General features: G+C 43.1%; 1 long non-coding RNA gene across 1 annotated transcript; it reads left to right on the forward strand.

Annotated features, from left to right (window-relative positions):
* The first annotated feature begins 571 nt into the window (after nucleotides 1-571).
* LOC121561324 lies at nucleotides 572-1,718 on the forward strand. Its single transcript, XR_005999210.2, has 2 exons — nucleotides 572-859; nucleotides 1,125-1,718. It is a non-coding gene; the product is annotated as an uncharacterized LOC121561324 (long non-coding RNA).
* The last annotated feature ends 13,297 nt before the right edge of the window (nucleotides 1,719-15,015 follow it).

Here is a 15,015-nt window from a genome sequence, read left to right on the forward strand (position 1 = left end):
AGAGAGAGAGAGAGAGAGAGAGAGAGAGAGAGAGAGAGAGAGAGAGAGAGAGAATACACCAGATATGACAGACTGACCCTACACGTAGACTATTGCAGCATATATACTTGTTGTTCAGAGGGGTTGGGTTAAATGTGGAAGACACATTTCAGTTGAATGCATTCAGTTGTACAACTGACTAGATATCCCCCTTTCCCTTGTTAAGTGTGTTGGTATTGCAGCATATATACTTGTTGTTGTTGTTAAGTGTGTTGGTATTACAGCATAGATACTTGTTGTTGTTGTTAAGTGTGTTGGTATTGCAGCATAGATACTTGTTGTTGTTGTTAAGTGTGTTGGTATTGCAGCATAGATACTTGTTGTTGTTGTTAAGTGTGTTGGTATTGCAGCATAGATACTTGTTATTGTTGTTAAGTGTGTTGGTATTGCAGCATAGATACTTGTTATTGTTGTTAAGTGTGTTGGTATTGCAGCATAGATACCTGTTGTTGTTGTTAAGTGTGTTGGTATTGCAGAATAGATACTTGTTATTGTTGTGAAGTGTGTTGGTATTTCAGCATAGATACTTGCTATTGTTGTTAAGTGTGTTGGTATTGCAGCATAGATACTTGTTATTGTTGTAAAGTGTGTCGGTATTTCAGCATAAATACTTGTTATTGTTGTTAAGTATGTTGGTATTGCAGCATAGATACTTGTCGTTGTTAAGTGTGTTGGTATTGCAGCATAGATACTTGTTGTTGTTGTTAAGTGTGTTGGTGTCCTTGACCTCTGTGTACATAACGCCTCAGTAAAGTGTGACAGGATGAAATCTCAGAAGGTCCGTAGGAGACCCGAGTCCTGCCACGCATACCACCCTCAGGTCAGCACCCCATATTGGTCCACTGCCTCCCCTTATTGGTCCAGTGACACCTCTCTGAACCAATCACTTCAAGTGGATGGATTGACATCAGAAGAGAACATCTGCTGTACTATCCACAAAGCTCCCTTAATATTTTGGGAAAAACAAAACATCAAACTGAGTATTTTCTATCCTAAAAATCAAAAATATGAACTTTCTAGCCTTATGCAGTGTGTTCATTATACCACAGGTTGTAACTGTATGTGTTGTTATTGATTGATTACAGGAAAACGCCAAGGAGTGTGGAGGTGCATCACAGATCTACCCGTCTGTCTCTCTCTTCCTCACCTGTCTCACTGCCTCCTTCGCCTGTCTCAAGGCCTCCACGCTGGTCTTCCGATGACAGACAGACAGCTACCTAGCCTAAACCCTGACCCCCTCTGAATCGGAATCTCCCTGGAGGATTCCAGAATGCCTGAACATAGCATGCCTGCTACTGCTTGCGTTATCTTTATCAATCAATATGACTTAAGTTATGATATTGATCATTTGGGTTGTTGGACTGAAAGGAATATGGCAGCTGAACAGAGAGCTGTTGATTGACTCCATGCTTGATGACTTTACAATCACAGAGAGCTGATGACTCCAGATGCTTGATGACTTTCAATCACAACCGCCAAAGTTGTGCTTATTTGGACAACAATTCTAAAACCATGAAAGGGCTTTTAGATTTTTTATTCTTCTTCAGTGTCTTATAAGAGAACATTATAGTGTTTCTATGCAAAAGGAAACATGCTTTCTTTGACCGTGGAAAGATCCAGTATCTCCTATACGTATTCCAAAGGACTTGACTTTGCAATAGGACCATGGAAGACTATCAGTCTGTGGATGATGTGTTTGATAAAAATAATACTCTGGATCCATGCATGTGTATGTCTGTTTACCTCAAGCCATGAAATGGAGGAGGAACCTTGGATAAGACATAGGCGCCTTTGAACAGTGATACAATTCAGATAGTGGAATCAGTGACCTCTGCTGGTCGAAATATGACATTGCAGGATGTTGATGAATCAAGTGGAGACTGACTGGCTGGCTGCTGAAGGACGGATGAACGAACACAATGGAATCAACTTCCACATTGTTCTCTTCATAACTTATCACTCTTTGGTCTACAAACACATCAAGTATCTACTATTAAATGTGGGCTGGGTTTTCACTTTTGGAAATGGATGGACGCTGTTTCAGGAATAACCTTCAAGTCACATATCTTAGATGCAATCTGAGACTTACTGAACCAGTTGGCTTAATTGTAAAACAAGAACCATTACTGACCACCTACTTCTGTCTTGGACTACTAGGTGAAACAGCCATTCTGTTTAGAAGGAGCAACATTACAATGTGTTGGACTACTAGGTGAAACAGCCATTCTGTTTAGAAGGAGCAACATTACAATGTGTTGGACTACTAGGTGAAACAGCCATTTTGTTTAGAAGGAGCAACATTACAATGTGTTGGACTACTAGGTGAAACAGCCATTTTGTTTAGAAGGAGCAACATTACAATGTGTTAGATATCAGGATCTCCAAGGTGTCTTTCATCTGAGCTTTACTGTATGACTCCAAAGGCTTTTATGATGGTTTATAGTTTTTAGCTAAATTCATGCATTCAATTATGTTTTTTTTTCATGGCATAATCTCTTCTTTCTAATTCAAATGCCTTTAGTCATGAATTAAATGATTATTAAATGCATAATTAAGAATAATAAGATGGAATACTGCTAAATTAGTATTGCTTGCTGGACATAAAAAAGTACTGTAAGATTTCAGTGTCTAGTGATATTCTAAGCAGTCTTGTTTTAGCAGTCTGTCCCTTTAACTTTGACAGTAATGCTGTAATGATGTTTCGTCATCATGTGGTAACTGTCCTCATGATACAGTATTGTTGAACAATATGCTGTTGCCTGTGTATGTATGTAATGTGATTGACATGTCCTGAGTCCTGTGTGTCTGGCTGCTTGTGTCCCAAATGGCACCCTTTTCCCTATGTAGTGCACTACTTTTGACCAGGACCCATAGGGAATAGGGTGCCATTCGGAGAATAGCCTGAGAGTCTGGGAGGCAATATGATTCATACAGCACAGTTTGATTGACATTGTAGATGGAATGGATCAAAAATAATGCAATAAATAAACGTAATTTCTTTATTTAAAAGCTGTACTCCCTTTTGATGCTTGTATTTTAGCCATGTAATTTAGCCTGTCAGTTATGACATGTTTTTTATCTTGTATCATCTTATAATTCATATATTCAGCAGTGTATGCACTCAAAACTCCAAAGATTGTATTTTCTTCAATGCTTTGTTTTTATTTATGTACTGCTTCAGGGAAATGTAAAGGCATGGTGTCCGACAGTGACAAGATTATTGTCTTTCTGTCTGAGGCACTGTCATTATACAATATTGACAATACATTCAATAGGAAAAATGTGTCATTGCACAAGGAGAAGTGCTAACCTTTCTTGCCCTTCTTCTTGGTGCTCTCATCCCAGGTGTTGGCACTGACCAGGGACATGTTGCCCTGGCCCAGGGAGGGAAGCAGTTTGGGCCGGGGGGCAACCGGGGGTTTGGGGACCATCTTTGGAGGAGGAGCATCCCTCTGGGCTCTCCTGGCCAGCAGGGGTCCTGTCCGGACGAAGGCCTCAGGCCTGGTGATGTCCCTGGGGGGGCTGGTTGTACTTCTGGCAGCCTCCTCTGGCTGGGCAGCCTCCGGCATGGAGAGAAAAAACACATTGAAAAATGACTGTGTTGTTCTTGGGTACTGACTCACAAAAGTAAGAATGAACAGATTGGAAATCATCATCAGTGGAGGAAAAATAAGAATGCCCCACATTGCCCTCCTCAGAATGGAGGCTTTCTAGTTTTCCTGAGACCTGCCAGTCTGTCCACATCCAGGGCTCTGTCGCTGCCCAGCCTCACTACAGTCAAAGCTCATGTGGCCCGGAGAAAAGCACTTGAAGCACAGCTGGTGCATCTGACAGTGAGCTTTGGTCCAGTGATTAGTGCTTCCACAGACAGCGCACTCACACTGATGTTTGTGGAACTGTTTACGGGGCCCTCTGTTCACAGACTGAGTATTGCTGACCAGAGCATTCTCTAACAAAGTCAAAACGTTCATTAATGTCCCACCCTCAGATGGGACATTAAAAATATGAAACATTAGGTCTTTTCACAGGACCCACTCCCTCCTGAGGGCAGTCAAAAACGGCAGCCACCTGCTGTGAAAGTTGTGTTCTACATGCTTTACGTTCCCTTAACAGTTCATCCAACCGATGCTGTACCTCACTGGCTGTCCAGTCACGAATGGGTTTGCTCTTGAACACTTGGGCCAACTCTTTATCAGGACAGTTGCGTACAAACATGACTGCCAACTCTGAGCACTGATTGGGTAAGGTCCTGCCCTCACTCACAAGGTACTGTTCGGCTGCCTCTGCAGCTTTGTTAAGCCTAATCCAGAAATCTATTGGACCCTCATTAGCATATGGTTTGATTGAATAGAAATCAGCTAATGGCATACCTGAGCAGACAGTATCCCCAAAGTGTTGCTTGAAAACACTGAACACCGCCTTAACATCTGTGACAACAAGGTTGTTACGCTTCCAGACTTTGGTCACATCCCGTGCCCTCCCCATGAGCCTAGACATCACCTCCCCAACATTCCCAGACCCAGTGTAACCCCTCTTCTCTAGGTAGACTTCCATTAACTCCTCCCACTCCAGGACAGAGTACTTATCTGAGCCATCACCCCTAAAAAGAGGTGGAGCACTAACATCTGACTTCACAACCAGATTCAGCTTGGACGCATCAATAAAGGTTGACCAACACTGCTCAGGCAGGGGAAACTGCTGGGGTTGGTGAGGGGGACGGGCAGGAGAAAGACTTGAAACCCCAGGTTGCAGTAAACTCGCTCTGATAGATTCTCCTATCTCTGAACCAATCTGCTTAATAAGGTCACTAAGCTGACTCGGAGGTGTCCCATTATCACCGAGTACTGTGGATGATGGTACATCAAAAGACAGAGGTGGGATACCCTGGTCAGGTGGAACAAACAGCCTACCCCTCCCAGTGCTTGCAAACTCAGGACTAGCAAACGCTCTACTCCCAGGAGCTGACTGTACAATTGGTGTAAATGGAAGGACACCCCTCCCTCTACCCACACTAAAATCCCCAGCATAACACGGGTGCATTTAGTGCATTCAAATACCAAAAAAAATAAATGCAATAAACAAATTCATCCAAAACATACAAAAAAGCACTAATACCTGTATCTAATGAATATGCTACATTCACTTTCACTGTTTACAGTATATATTCACTTACAGTAAACCATCAACAAATTCATATGCGCAGGTCGTGCACCTCATCCACATGCACAGCTCCGGCGGTCGGCTTGAGCTGACCAGTCGGCAGGTCACGTAATTAGGACACTGCCACAACTGGAATTCTGATGGTTGGATAATTTTTATTCGACCTGCACACGAAGAGACAACACACAATATGTTAGCTCTTGGTGCAGCCACAGCTCTCGGGCACCTTGCTAGTTGAAGGTCAGGCAAAAGAGAACAGGTGCTGCATGAACACATTCAGTGCCTAACAACACACTATACAATACAAGTAAAATGATATACAACATAATTCTGACAAAATAAAAGACATACCTGCACACCACGAGACAACACACAATAGGTTAGCCCTTGGTGCAGCCACAGCTCTCGGGCACCTGCGTGAGCACATAGAAACTCACTCAAACACTGCCCCAAATACTCCCGAGTTACAATAGGTACCCTAATTAGCGAGCTCGGTGAAAGTTGTTAACATAAATATTTATATTGTCCACATTGTAACAAAACCTGTAGTTGCGTAACAGCACTTTGTGTAACTTTACCACAGCTTTATATTGACAAATTACGACGCCAAGGACAATATACCTTCCTAGTTGAAGGTCAGGCAAAAGAGAACAATAAGAGGGTACATAAATACAGATAACCCGCGATGGACCAAACCAAAATATACACAACTTTTACAATTAGGTGTATTACCAATATAGATACATAAAAATGTTTGTACACCAAAAAATAACATTAGCTATTGAGCTGTAATTAAATAAAGAAACCACATTGAATTATTATTATTATTAACTTATTAACATCCCCTCTTGACCTGGCCTACTTGAACTGTCCTTGTGTGCAATTTGGTGCATAATCTAGGGGAAACATCACACTACTACACATATAATTCAAGTCATACCTTTATTGTCATTCATGCTCTTATGTTTAACCGAGTAGTTTTGCAAAAGTGTAACCTGCGTCAATTCAGAGCTAGGAAATATTGGAATAACGTGCTTAAGAGGACACCTGACACGCACAACAGGATAACGCAACAACCACATTTTCAATTGACAATCATTGATTTAAATGGATGTGGTCAATAGATTTGTATAGGCATATATACTCATTTAATTTAACTTGTAAGCCAAGGTTGGATTAGTAGGTCTATGCAACATGCACCTGGATAACCGCGTCATGAATCGGAACGGGCTCCAACGTCCTCATATACACATTATGACAAAATAAAGATCTTAATCTTTCACGAAATAAAGACATAGAAGAAAAAAGGTTCTAGAAACTCAATTTCTCCATGGCAATAGAATGTAAACATGTATATTGCGCCAAACATATCCAAATATCGCCTACAACTCAATTCTCAGCGCAGCATATTGGACGACTCCACAGGCATTGATCATTCGCGACTTTAAGTCATTCCTGTTATCTCTAGAGCATCCCGTATATTTATAGCGCTGCATTTCGTCCCCCTCTGACCATGGATAGGGTTGGGAGCATTCCTGAGTTCACTTATGGTCCCACTAAGGTAATCTTAGGAGATATTCCTTTTGGCATACTGTAAATGCCTGTGCATAATGTACCTAATAAAGCATAATTATTTTAATTATCTTCAAAGGAATTCTGTAGAAGCAGCCTTTATTTTCAGACTCTGCAGGCCTGCTGGGAGGAAGCATATTACAATAAACAGGTAAGATTCATCCCACAAAAACAGTAACCACAGAAAAAAAGAGATAGATTTAATCCCAAAACAAGAGTTTTATTTCAAGACAGTTTAGAGAAGATGGTCATAAGAGTTCTTAATATCACTTGCAAATTGTGAGACATGAGCAGTTGTGAAATGTTGCGAGAGGCCCTTCTGAAAGCACATTATATGGTCTTTAGTGGCACGGTCTCACACCTTACCTCATCTTGCAGAAGAAGCTCATGGTCCACTATCTGCTGCTCCAGAGTCGAGGCCAGGTCTCGCCCCATGTCACCATGGAGCACATGAGCGACTGGCTGGTGTCTCAGGGCAAAAAATCCCTTAGGGAGAGGTGAGTACCACGTCAGCTCTCACCTTCACTGCCATTCTCTGTCACCAGCAGCACTCCAGGAGGTGTGGGTAAAATAAACAACAGATAAATAGGAAGCCAGGAAAGTTGAAATGCTTTGTGTTTTATTTGAAGGGTGTGGAAGGAAACCCTGGAGGAAGGGAACGAACTCGCTCGGCTGGTAAGAGAATGAGAGTTAGAGACTTAGACTATCAGTCAGTGAGCTCTTTTCTAGCCTTTCAACAACTAGTTAGTACAGCAGAATATATCTGTTGTGAAATTACACTAATGGGACTTCCTGTTTCCTACGGCAGACCTGGGAAGTAAACACCTGCCTAAAAATGATTGACATGGAGCACAAGGCTGTCTGCAAGCTCCGCCGCTCTATGCACCCCACCTCTCCAGCTGGCGCTGACATGTGAGTTCCATGTACTGCCCCACATACGGCTTGCTCCATTCATCTACACATCTGGAGCTATGCAGAAAATAACTAGGGCAGTGTTCTCTGTGTGAACATTGCACATCGTTTAGCTTTCTCTGCTGCTTTTTGTTGATTTCAGCGACCCCAAGGTCCACATCATCATGGAGAGAGCTGTGAGGAGCATTCAGGACAAGCTGTCCAATAAGCCCTGTAGCAACCTGCTCAGCCCATCCCAGGTTGTGGTGGAGCTGGTGCCCAGGATCCTCCTGGCCCTGTGGCTTCAGCCAGAGGAAGGCCATTCAGATCACCCCATCCTCCTAAGCGGGATGGCTGTGAGTATGGTGGTGGCCGTAGGGGAGAAGCTCTCCAGCATGTTGAAGGCCTCTTCTCCTCACACCCCTTTCTCCCGGGCTGCTGCTTTTGACTCTGTGAGGTCGATCCTTGGGAGAATCAGCCAGTCCTTCTCCCTGGATGACCTCACAACCCCTTTTTTTATGAGCTCTGTCTGTGCCTTTGTGGCGGACGAGGTGAAAAGCTGCTTCCAGCCTACTGCAGACACCCTGCCAGTTCCCCCTGTCCTAGTGGTGGCCGTCTCCGCCACACTACCAGCTGACATCCAAGCAGGTGAGTAGCACTCATAGAGAGCACTCTGACATATGCCTTTTGTCATGACATCCTGGTGCCTTGTAGTAGTAAAGCCAATCAGGATTTTAATTGTCACCCCAAACACAGATGCAGACCAGGCTTCTTCCCACCTGGAGGTTGTGGAAATCCCCCATAACACAGAGGCAGACCCGGCTTCTTCTCAGCTGGAGGTTGTGGACATCACCCCTAACAAAGAGGCACACCTGGCTTCTTCGCACCTGGAGGTTGTGGACATCACCCCTAACAAAGAGGCACACCTGGCTTCTTCCCACCTGGAGCTTGTGGACATCACCCCTAACACAGAGTTAGACCCGGCTTCTTCCTATCAGGAGGTTGTGGAAACCACCCCTAACACAGAGACAGACCCGGCTTCTTCCAACCTGGAGCTTGTGGACATCACCCCAAACACAGAGGCAGACCCGGCTTCTTCCCACCGTATGGTTGTTGACATCACCCATAACTCAGAGGCAGACCCAGCATCTTCCCACCAGGAGCTTGTGGACATCACCCCTAACACAGAGGCAGACCCATCTTCTTCCCACCAGGAGGTTATGGAAATCATCACTAACACAGAGGCAGACCTGGCTGCTTTCCACTTGGAGCTTGTGGACATCACCCCTAACACAGAGTTAGACCCGGCTTCTTCCTATCAGGAGGTAGTGGAAACCACCCCTAACACAGAGGCAGATCCTGCTTCTTCCCACCTGGAGTTTGTGGACATCACCCCTAACACAGATGCAGACCCGGCTTCTTCCCACCTAGAGGTTGTGGACATCACCCCAAACACAGAGGCAGATCCTGCTTCTTCCCACCTGGAGCTTGTGGACATCACCCCTAACACAGAGGCAGACCCGGCTTCTTTCCACCTAGTTGTTGTGGACATAACCTTTAACCCAGAGGCAGACCCGGCTTATTCCCAGCTGGAAGTTGTGGAAATCACCCCTAACATAGAGGCAGACCCGGCTTCTTCCCACCGTAAGGTTGTGGACATCACCCCTAATACAGAGGTAGACCCGGCTTCTTCTCACTTGGAGATTGTGTTCGTCACACCTAACAAAGAGGCAGAACCCGTCTCGTCCCACTTGGAAGTTGTGGACATCACCCCTTACACAGAGGCGGACCCGGCTTCTACCCACCTGAAGGTTGTGGACATCACCCCTAACACAGAGGCAGACCCTGCTTGTTCTCAGCTGGAGGTTTTGGACCTCACCCCTAACACAGATAAATACCCTGCTTCTTCACTCTTGGAGGTTGCGGACGTCACACCTGAAGAAAAGCCTCTCATGGTGGCCGTCTACGCCACTCTGCCATCTGACATCCAAGCAGGTGAGTAAGACTTATAGAAAGCACTCTGACAGGTGAAGTTCATCATGATAACATGTAAAGTGTTGGTCCCATGTTTCATGAGCTGAAATAAAAGATCCCATTCAACTGGCCAATGTTTAGAACCTACGGTTTGCATTTATTTACATTCTGCCCCGCTTTTGTCCGTTTCCAGAGGATGTTGCTGTGGTCACCCTGGACGTCACCCCACACGTCACCAAGGACGTGACCCTGGATGTTCCATGCAGGGCGAGGAAAGGGGCAGTCCGGCGTTTCTTTTGCAGGCTTTGGAGGGCAGTGTGCTGCTGCGCTTGCCACAAGGAAGAGGAGAAACAATATTAATTATTCATTAGACCAGAAACAGGATTGAACCATAGACCATTAAATTCTTTGCATTATAGTTGCCTTCAATTCTGATTTTCTTCTGTTTAATTCTTAATTAATTTCAGAACATTTCTCTAAACTTTGTGGAGTAGGTTGTATAAATAAGTGGGAAACATCCCAATCCCAATTTTAATGCTTTTAATAATTAACTTATTACATTTTTTTTAGATATATTATTTGACAAAAAGTGGAGGGCGCGACCAAAAAACTTTAATCATCATAGAAAACTCTTGCTCACTATTAAAAATGCATTGTTTTATTTAAGCAAGGTTAAAAGATTAACGTTTCGGCCTAGTCTATGACGATATGCAAGTTGTGTTTGCCCAGTTAAAGGGGGACCCAGACTCACCCTGGTTCTTGAGGGTTGCAGACACTGAATAATTATCATTTGAAATAAATGGCACTTTTCAAGTCTTGACTAAAAATCTTTAATGAATATGAATTTAAATACAATTGACTTGAGGATCAGAGCAGGTGTCACGGTTTCGGCCGAGGCGGCGCTTCCTCCTTGTTCGGGCAGGTTTCGGCGGTCGTCGTCTCCGGAGTACTAGCTGCCACCGTTCTATGTTTCTTGTTTGATTGGTTTTGTCTGTTTGTCACACCTGTTTTGTGTTATGTCTCATTAAGCACCCTATTTAGTTCCTTGTTGTTAGTTAGGTGTTGTGTGTAATTGTTTCCTTGTCGTGTTGCTGCGCTACCTATTTTGGTGCGCTATTTTGTAGCTTGCCTCCTTGTTGTTTTTTAGGAGAGATTTTACGCACATGTTTAGTGCGCCCGTTTGCTTACGCCTGTGCGCGCTTTTCTCGCCTCCGGGCTGTTCTTGGATTATTTTGTGTGATCTACTAAAGTCTTTGTTTGGACTTAACTTCTGCGTCCTGCGCCTGATTCCACACCACACCTACCTACAGCAACTCTTGACAGCAGGCAGGCTGACTGGCTTGCCCTGAAGGCCCTCTGCCTCTACCTCTGTGTGGTTAATCTCAGCCAAGAGGTTGTATGGGTTGTCTGTCTCTCTCTGGGTGTGAATCACTATCACTATGACCTCTTGCTCAGCCTGCCCGTTGGCCTGATTAGAAGGCTTCCCCTCTCATTCCTTGCTCACAGGAGCAGGGGTGATGGCATCCGGGGTAACCTCTTCCTCTCCTGTATCTAACCCATCTTTCTGGCTGTGAGTTCGACTGAGGTCACTCGTTCTCTCTCCCAGGGTGTTGGATAGTTTCTCCTCCTCTGTGTCTTGTGTATTTTCTACATTGTAGAATAATAGTGAAGTCATCAAAACTATTAAATAACACATATGGCATCATGTAGTAACCAAAAACATGTTACACATATCAAAATATATTTCAGATTTGAGATTCTTCAAAGTAGCCACCCTTTGCCTTGATCACAGCTTTGTACATACAGAATAATACGAAATGTTCTGAGACCAGGTTGCGCTTTCACCTAAGTAAGAATGGAATAAGGCAACCTCAGAGTTACATTCAAGGATACTTTATTGACACACACAGATGAAATGGACATGGAAAGGTAGTGGAATGATAGTGGTCCTGTAATGGACAGATAACAGGGGTAATGAATATGCACAATAACTGATAGCACAAGTAGAGCAACAACACTATTAACAAAGGAAGGGCTGTATTAATGGCATAATGCTACCTGCGGAGTATTACACAACACAGTAAATCACAGAGAGGCAACTTACAATAGGCAATGGTAGTAACTATGAAGAACAACAAGCAAGAATGATATACATGTTACAAACTCACTTTGTGCACGTACACTATCCCACGGTATCTCTGTGCATTCAAATTGTCATCGATAAAATGTTCATTGTCCGTAGCTTATGCCTGCCCATACCATAACCCCACTGCCACCATGGGGCATTCACAACGTTGACATCAGCCAACAGCTCGCCCATACGCTGCTTTACAAGTGGTCTGAAGTCGTGAGGCCAGTTAGAAGTACTGCCAAATTCTCTAAAGCCGCCTTGGCTTATGGTTGAGAAATTAACATAAACGTATCTGGCAACAGCTCTGGTGGACATTCCTGCAGTCCGTAAGCCAATTGCACGCTGCCTCAAAACTTGAAACATCTGTGCATTGTGTTGTGTGACAAAACTGCACATTTAAGAGTGGCATTTTATTGTCCTCAGCACAAGGTGCACCTGTGTAATTATCATGCTGTTTAATCAGCTTCTTGATATGCCATAGTTGTGAGGTGGATGGATTATCTTGGCAAAGGAGAAATGCTCGCTTACAGGGATGTAAACAAATTTGTGTACACAATTTGAGAGAAATAAGCTTTTTGTGCGAATGGAACGTTTCTGGGATTTTTATTTCAGCTCATGAAACATGGGACCAACACTTTACATGTTGCGTTTATATTTTTGTTCAGTGTAGTTATTAGGTTGGGAGATTGGGATCCTATCTGGGCTAGCTAAAGCCAACTTCATGGTTAGTAGTATGACAGAGTAAATATAACAAGACAAATTTAAACATCACAAATCTGAGGGGGCAAGTGACCCTGTGCCCCCTTTGGGCATGACGTCTCTGCTATCAACCACATCATTCTGTCTCCGTGAATATTCAAAACAGACACATTCATTCAGGTCTGGTACTGGTCCTACCATATAGATCAGGGATGGACAATTCCAGTCCTTGGGGGGTCGGAGGGGTGTCACACTTTTTCCCCATCCCTAGCAAACACAGATGATTAAACTTATTGCATTCTAAACTGAAACCCATGAGTACTTGATTATTAGAGTCAAACGTGTTAGCTGGGGCTGGGGAAAAAGTGTAACACCAATCAGGTCCCGAGGACTGGAGTTGCCCATCCCTGATATAGATGCTCTGTTTGCACGCATCGAGGGATGTGGTGACAGTGGTGACAAGGGAGCACACAGAAACAGCTTTGTCCTTTTAGAAAGTCGTCATAATCCTTAAATAAATATGATATGCATGCAAGAAATGCAAGAAATGCAGAGCCACTTCCAAAAACATATTGACAGAGTCTAGTATCTAGTAATCTAATCAATTCGTTTTCAACCCCTTTGTTATGGCAAGCCTAAATAAGCTCAAGAGTAAAAATGTGCTTAACAAGTCACATAATCAGTTAGATGGACTCACTATGTGTGCAATAATAGTGATTTTTGAACGACTACATAATCTCTGTACCCCACACATGCAATTATCTATTAGGTCCCTCAGTCGAGCAGTGAATTTCAAACATAGATTCAACCATGAAGACCAGGGAGGTTTTCCAATGCCTCGCAAAGAAGGGCACCTTTTGGTAGATGGGTACAAATAAAGCAGACATTGAATATTCCTTTGAGCATGGTGAAGTTATTAATTACGCTTTGGATGGTGTATCAATACACCCAGTCACCACAAAAATACAGGTGTCCATCCTAACTCAGCTGCCAGAGAGGAAGGAAAACGCTCAGGGATTTCACCATGAGGCCAATGGTGACTTTAAAACAGTTAGAAAGTTTAATGCTTTGATAGGAGAAAACTGAGGATGAATCATCAACATTGTAGTTACTCCACAATACTAACCTAATTGACAGAGTATGCACTCACTAACTGTAAGTCGCTCTGGATAAGAGCGTCTGCTAAATGACTAAAATGTAAATGTAAAAGAAGGAAACCTGTACATGCATTGTGTTTGCAATAAGGCACTAAAGTAAAACTGCAAATAATGTGGCAAAGAAATGAACTTTATGTCCTGAATACAAAGCGTAATGTTTGGGGTAAATCCAACACAACACATCACTGAGTACCACTCTTCATATTTCCAAGCATGGTGGTGGCTGCATCATGTTATGGGTATGCATGTCATTGGCAAGGACTAGATACTTTTTTAGGATAAAAATAAACGGCATAGAGCTAAGTACAGGCAGATTCCTAGAGGAAAACCTGGTTCAGTCTGCTTTCCAACAGACACTGGGAGACAAATTCCCTCTTCAGCAGGACAATAACCTAAAACACAAGGCCAAATATTCACTGGAGTTGCTTACCAAGATGACATTGAATGTTTCTGAGTGGCTTAGTTACAGTTTTGACTTAATTCGGCTTGAAAACCTATGGCAAAAAAAAAATGGCTGTCTATACAATGTATATTGCATACATTTTACAATCCAGTTGTGCAAAGCTCTTGGAGATTTACCAAGTAAGACACAGCTTTAATCGACTCAGGGGTGGGAATACTTATGTAAATGAGATATTTCTGTATGTAATTTCCAATACATTTGCAAAAATTTCAAAAGCGTGTTTTCAATTTGTCATTATGGGGTATTGTGTGTAGCTGCGTGAGAGGAAATATTATAATTGAATCCATTTTGAATTCAGGCTGTAAGAAAACAACATGTGGAATAAGTTAAGGGGTATGAATACTTTCTGAATGCACTGTATATCTGCAAGAAAGTGATAAATAAGTGACTGTTTGAAAGGGGGTCATATAAACATTGCCTTATTTATATTTTTACATATAACATAAAGTTAATTCTGTCTGAAATAGTCATGCTATAATGGGCGTCGTTTCTCAGACCAAATTTCCATTCTGGCTCAAACAAAGCAATCTGATCATGCTCCAGTCAAAAACAGCTATAGGGAATGGCTATACATTGTCCAATCTCCTTCCACACATTGATTTCATCTTATTCAGAAAAAAACAAATTTGAAATTAAGTGTTGTTTCAGTGTCTTGTTGCAGGTTGTGCAATGTTTAAAAGTGTGTGAGAGAAAAAGCATTAACTTGTGTGTGTGGTGTCAAGTGTGGATGGTCCTATGTATGCAAATAGCCGAGATTGGATATTTCAGCACCATGGACAGCAGCGACATTGGGATAGCGAGATCTGTAATTCAGCAACACATGACACTGGATAGCGGCTGTCTCAGGTGAAGTTGGCATTGGGAAAATCCCATCTAATGGGAAACGAGGCATAGGAGGCAAAAAGACTGAAGGAGAAGACTCCCACAGG

Source organism: Coregonus clupeaformis, unplaced genomic scaffold (assembly GCF_020615455.1).
Source record: "Coregonus clupeaformis isolate EN_2021a unplaced genomic scaffold, ASM2061545v1 scaf2171, whole genome shotgun sequence".
Lineage (NCBI taxonomy): Eukaryota > Metazoa > Chordata > Actinopteri > Salmoniformes > Salmonidae > Coregonus > Coregonus clupeaformis.